Source organism: Aulonocara sp. 'chitande type north' Nkhata Bay, linkage group LG3 (genome assembly GCF_057382095.1).
Source record: "Aulonocara sp. 'chitande type north' Nkhata Bay isolate Kocher_YH1m ecotype deep benthic linkage group LG3, A_spYH_male_GT1.1, whole genome shotgun sequence".
Classification (NCBI taxonomy): Eukaryota; Metazoa; Chordata; class Actinopteri; order Cichliformes; family Cichlidae; genus Aulonocara; species Aulonocara sp. 'chitande type north' Nkhata Bay.
Window position 1 is genome coordinate 73,864,717 of NC_141346.1, and position 6,000 is coordinate 73,870,716.

A 6,000-nucleotide genomic window follows, 5' to 3' on the forward strand; every position below is an offset into this window, starting at 1 on the left:
TTAAGAATAAGGGTAAGTTAGGAATACAGGATGAATGTATATTTTGCGGACTTTTAAAGACGAACAATTGTTTCCATGTTAAAATGTTTACAACTCAAGTTTTTTGCCCAAACACTGGTAAAATAAACGTTGACAGTGGCAAGTGTTAAATGGTTACTGCTGTGCTGTTGCAACAAAACTGAATGCTGACAAGCTGTTTTATTGTTAGACCATAATGTTGGCAAGTTTTATTAAAGTTTTATTTGGGATGGTGATATAATTTTCTTTGGTTGCTAATATCAGTGGACTATTTATTATTATTATTGTTATTATTATTACATTAATTTTTTTAATTGTGGCTGTTGAGGTGGACACTTCACTTTGCATTGTTAAAGGAAAGCACTTCATTGGCGTTGTGTTACTGGACTGACCCTAAGCAATCATTGCAAATAGCTACTTTGCTATTCATTTTAGACACTAAAAGAAAAAACACTCCAGACCTTACTAGCATCACATGTGCATAACTCAAGTGTCATCTTATCTTTTTTTTTTTTTTTTGCCTGTCCCGTTTGGCTCTTTTGCCATCAGAATTATTGTCTAAAGGCAAAGAAAGATGCCCAACGGATTTACTTTACCAAATTGAGTGTCATCTTATCAATGTGTTATGTGGTCTTCAATGTTTTTTTTCTTCTATTTCTGGCAGATACAGACATTTAATTTAAAATCTTGATGTTGCATCTGTCTACATACTGTTAATTACTAACCCTAATGAGCTGTTGTGTTTTATTTTGGACTGGGTTTACACAAATGCTCACTGAATGTGTTGGCAATAAAAGAAATTTAAAAAAATAAGTTGGATGTACTTAATTCATTTGTGTGGAACCTGTTGACAAAATAGATTTATGTAAAACTAATTAGTAAAGCACAAGGTGGCTGAAAATATAATATTTGAATTAATATAACTTAAATTTAACATTTTACTGCCACAAATAAGAAATGTGTTGAAGTAACTAATCTAAACTATCTAACCTGTAAATATATCATTGTTAAGGTTCAAAATATTTGGGGATGGAGACAAGAGAAAAACCACAATAACAACACTGGTGCGGTCGGGTTGAGTCAAACGATGATTTTAATGATCACACACGTGGGAGATGGACACTGATGCAGACAGCCTCAGATCTCAAAATGGTGGATCATTGCTCAAACTCTTATAGCCTGTGGTGCCTCCACCTTATCATAAAAAGCCTAAACATTCACATGCTTTCTCTCACACAGCGCCTAAGCTACGACCTTGGCTCCCTGTTTATCTGCTCCTGCTGAGATGGGGCAGAAAACTCCAGCATGTTCTCTTCTAATCAGACAAACGAGGCGATGACTTTCTGCAAACAGTATTTCTTATAACTCAGCAGTATAATGCATCATAAAACAATATCATTCATTCACAATAAGTCAACAGTTTAATGTAATGCAAATCAGTTTAACTAATGCAATAGTTATCAGCTTCTTCTAATTCAGGAGAATAATGCAAACTAAAACTACATAATAATTCACAATCTTTAATTAGGGGTATAACATGGCATAAAATAATATTATAATCTAACAATCATCTATGTTCATACAACATAACTTGATTTAGTTAGTCTTAAATATCTCTTGTTAATCTTAAGTATTTTTTTTAAATTAGATGAACTAAAGATTTTTGCTTTAAACTAACATAATGCAATTTCGTGGAACCTGTTGACAAAATAATTTTAATTAAAGTCAACGTTTCATTTTTTTGAGTGTAGTTCAGGGCTGCACGTCATTTTCATTGTTAATATCTTTGTGAAAAGCACATTGATGTGAAAATCTTCATGAGAGTCAGAGGCCCTACAACACGATTAAAGATTCATTCAAAAGAAAATCACAAGTTATTATCATCTTCAGAACATTTCATTAAACATTAGAGACAGACTGCTGAGTACATCTCATCTCTATCCAAACAACCTACAGTCCACAAACACATCATGAACCAGTGCTCTGGGCTGTGGTCTGTCCCCAGTTACATGGATCAGCTGGTTCCCTGGAGGTGACTGCTGCTGTGGTTTGGAGCGGATGAATAAACCTGAACTGAATCAGGTGTCCAGTTACTTTTGGTCCCTTTAAACCAGGCTGTCACATGTTCAGGATGTGAAACTCCTCCTCCTCCGTGAAAACGGGTGTGGGTCTCAATCAGCCAAGGTCTTGGGTGAACCCATTGTGAGATCTAGCCCCACGCTATCATGTGATTTCCTGTGATCAAATGTCCCAGGATGTGAGTGGGTGTTAAGACGTCCATGTCCATCTTCAAGCAACTTAAAGAAGTCCAGACGCTTTTCTTTCCAAGCTCCTTCAACAACATCATTCATAGAACAGCTTCCAGCTTCTTTTGCTCGGCTACAGTTTGGATGGATTTGCATTTAAAGATGCAACAAGACTAAAATGGTTAGGGTCAGGAGGTCAAAGGTCAGAGCTCCTGTGGGTCTGAGGGCGGCCTCACGCTGGAGAAGGATGAAGGAGTCTGACCTGAGCCAGTGTTTGACATGAACACATCAGCACTGCTGTCAGTGAGCCTAACGACAGCCGTTAGCATCATTTCAGTGTTTCAGTCATAAAAACACTTCCTGTCACTGTGGTGGTTACAGTGACATCATGCAGTTTGTGCTTTGACCTCCAGAGGGCGACAAATCAGCACAGACAGAGAGCTCCATTCAAACTTTGCTGCCATCAGGAATAATTCTTCAAATATCATCATCAGTGTTTGAGCAGTTATGATATCAGGGACAATCTAGACATGTGTGACAATACTGAACATGTCACATGACACACCTCAAACATCATGTGATCCACTCTCAGTCTGCACTTTCATTCATGACTTCAACAGGTTGAAATGAGCTTTGAAGAAACATCAGTTCAGTGCTGAAATATTTAAACGCTGCAGGAAGAACAACAACAAAGTGATGACGGATGTTTGTGCTTCAAACAGGAAAACCAGCAGAAATAAATCACAGCCTGCCAGAGGTTTGGGAATTTCCGAGGTTTATTTGAACGCAGCACAGTGTTACGATGTTCCCGAGTGTCCTCAAAGTTTAATTTCACTTCCTGAACTTCGTGGAGTGGAGCTTGTTGTTGGTGTGAAGAAACTGTAAGTTTGCTTTGTTTCCTCCTTTAACAGTTTGTCTTTAGGAACTTTACTGTTTGTTCAGCTCGTGTTTGATTTCTTCACACAACAAACTGTGTGTGTTTGTATTTCCGGTCTCTCCATTAAAGTCAGTGTGTAATGTTTCCTGGCTAACATCAGCTGTGTGCAGCTTAGTTCAGCACAAATCTGCCGCTCCATAGTTCACGGTAACGGACTCACAGCTGGACCAACGAGGCCGAGTGTGTCCGCCACTCTGAGCTACGTTCGTGTTTGTGTACTTGTAGTTTGTACTTTGAGTTCACTCAGAGCCCACAGAGGACGCAGCGTACGTGATGACGTCACAGCCCTTTACCTCCTTTACTGTCACTGTGATTAATATTTACACACGAGACACCTGCAGAGCTCTGACGCTAAGCTAGCACACAGCTGCTAACACTAAGCTAAAGCTAAGCTAACGCTAAGCTAACGCTAAGCTAGCCAAGAACCCAGAGTGAGGTTAAAGCTGAGTAAACACTGACCCCAGACCAGCACCGTGATAAAGTGAGCTGCTGCTGCTGAACTTGAACAGGTAACAAAGTGATGAGCAGTCAGGCTGCAGGTTTCTACCTGTTCATGTTTCTACAGTAGAATCACTTTGAAGTGTCTTTGTGCTGTTTCATCTTTGATTTGTGTTCATAAACACTCAGAGAAACATCACGTGACCTCATCAGGATCTGTGTTGGTGTGTGGGGCTGTACCTCAGCTTTATGTTGTTACATGCTCATTTGTTCATTTTACACAGTAACATCAAAGTAATGTTATGAGGAGTAATGAAGTAACGTACTCCATTACTTTTAATTAAAGTGTTCTGTGTAATATGTGTAATAATGACTGTTTTGAGTAATGACCAACACTGATCACAACAAAGAGGAAATGCCTCCAACATGCACAAACATTTGAGCCACAACATGCAGTTAATGTGCACAAATGTCTTTGATATGCTGCTCAGTGATGGTGGTGACTGTCAGAGCAGAGCTACTGAGAATCAATAAGTAATATCAATGATGGGATCAGAATCACTAAATTCTTCTCATCCCTGTCAGTATCATACATGTGCTGTATAATGTGATAAATGTAGAGGTGCTGGCTGTTCTCTCACTCTGCTGTTTAGCTGTAAAGGACGCCTCCCTGCCTTTGTCTCATTCATGACCTTTAATAGTCTCTTCTAACATGCAGAGATCTGTATGATCTGTTTCATAGAGTCTAACCAGCCTTTACAGGTAACAACAACAGTCACTGCATCACTGACACACAAACGTCATCTCTGTCAATAACAACATTCATACATGGAATAAAAACACATCAGTGGATCATTGCTGGAGCTGATGTTAGTGCTCCTGGTGCAAAGGCTCTCAGTTTCCTCCTTGAAATAACATCAGTGGTGGGTCAGCGACATGCTTTCTTTCCCTCTCAGGTTTAAATATCTGGGACTCTCCACCGTTTGGTTTTAGAGCTGAAGAAGCTTCTCTGATGAAACGTCTTCCAGAAACTTAAAGACGTCTCTTTTCTCTCCAAGCTCCTTAGATCACATGACCTGGATGACTGAACCTACAGACATATTGACCTGGTTTCATGGTCACATGACAGGTCAGAGGTCAGCGACTGTAACTCAGTTCCTCCTGTTAATGTGAACTCACTGAGTGTTTGTGGTTTACCTCTCAGACTGACTGAAGATGATGATGGAGGAAGAGGAGGACAGAGCAGAGTCTGCAGGGTCCAGCTGTCCGTCTGTGAGGAGTGACCGGTCCAAAGGTCAAAATCCAGACTTCAGTGGTGAACCTGGAGCAACGAGGTCAGAGAGCTGAACTCACTGAGTAACAGAAATAATTCTGCACTGACATTATAATCAGTGTTGACTCTGGTTGATTGTCTGTGTTTGTGAGCTGAGAGGAAATGAAAATGAGTTTGTAACAAAAATCAGTTTTGTCCAGTTTTCCTGTAAAAAGCTGAACTCTAATCTAAGAGGATGTTACTGACAGGAAACAGCTGCATTATCTGCAGTCTGTGTGATCACAGCTGCTTCAATCATGTTTGTGTCTGCAGAGGTCAGAGGTCACAGTCTGCAGGGTCCAGCTGTCCGTCTGTGAGGAGTGACCGGTCCAAAGGTGAAAATCCAAACTTCAGTGGTGAACCTGGAGCAACGAGGTCAGAGCGCTGTGATGACTCCTTTACATGTTTGCGTTTCCTGGATAAATATGACCTGAAACATCCTCAGATTGTTACAAAGATTCATTAAAAAGAAAACAATGAAAGAGAAAAGATCCAAATGTTCGACTTGGTCATTTGCTGTTTGAGGACAGTGATGCTCATATCTGTGGGGAAAGTGTGACCTGAGTGGGTTCATGTTTGTCTTTAAAGAACAGAGCTGCTCTGATTCTCTTTGTGTCTGATCTGTTAAACAGTCTGAGAGGTCACACAGAGACCCAGCAGCTAAAGCCTGGATCATACTGGCTGCTGTTACTCCATCAGGACAACACTGAACCACAGTGGTGTGGATGTAGTGGATAAATCCCACCATACTGATGCTCAGAGTTAACCACAGGGAACAAAACCAGATGTTACCTTCAGATTGTGACCTTTGGAGTGGACGATGCAGATTTCAATAGAGAATAAATGTTGTTGTTTTTCAGCTGTGAAGAAAGAATCTAATTTTCTGAACTTAAGAATTTATGATGCTGGAAACAACATGGAGACTATAACACAACATTTCCACTGTGTTCATAGAATGAATGTAAAACTGTCAGACATTCATTAAATATGCAAAATGTCTACAGAAGCATCAGAGGGTCAGACGTGAAGCACTCAGTGATTTTGATCAA

General features: G+C 40.0%; 1 long non-coding RNA gene across 1 annotated transcript; it reads left to right on the forward strand.

Moving 5' to 3' along the window:
* Nucleotides 1-3,027: 3,027 nt before the first annotated feature.
* On the forward strand, nucleotides 3,028-5,326 carry LOC147336998 (uncharacterized). Its single transcript, XR_015128566.1, has 3 exons — nucleotides 3,028-3,145; nucleotides 4,844-4,973; nucleotides 5,225-5,326. It is a non-coding gene; the product is annotated as an uncharacterized LOC147336998 (long non-coding RNA).
* Nucleotides 5,327-6,000: the final 674 nt, after the last annotated feature.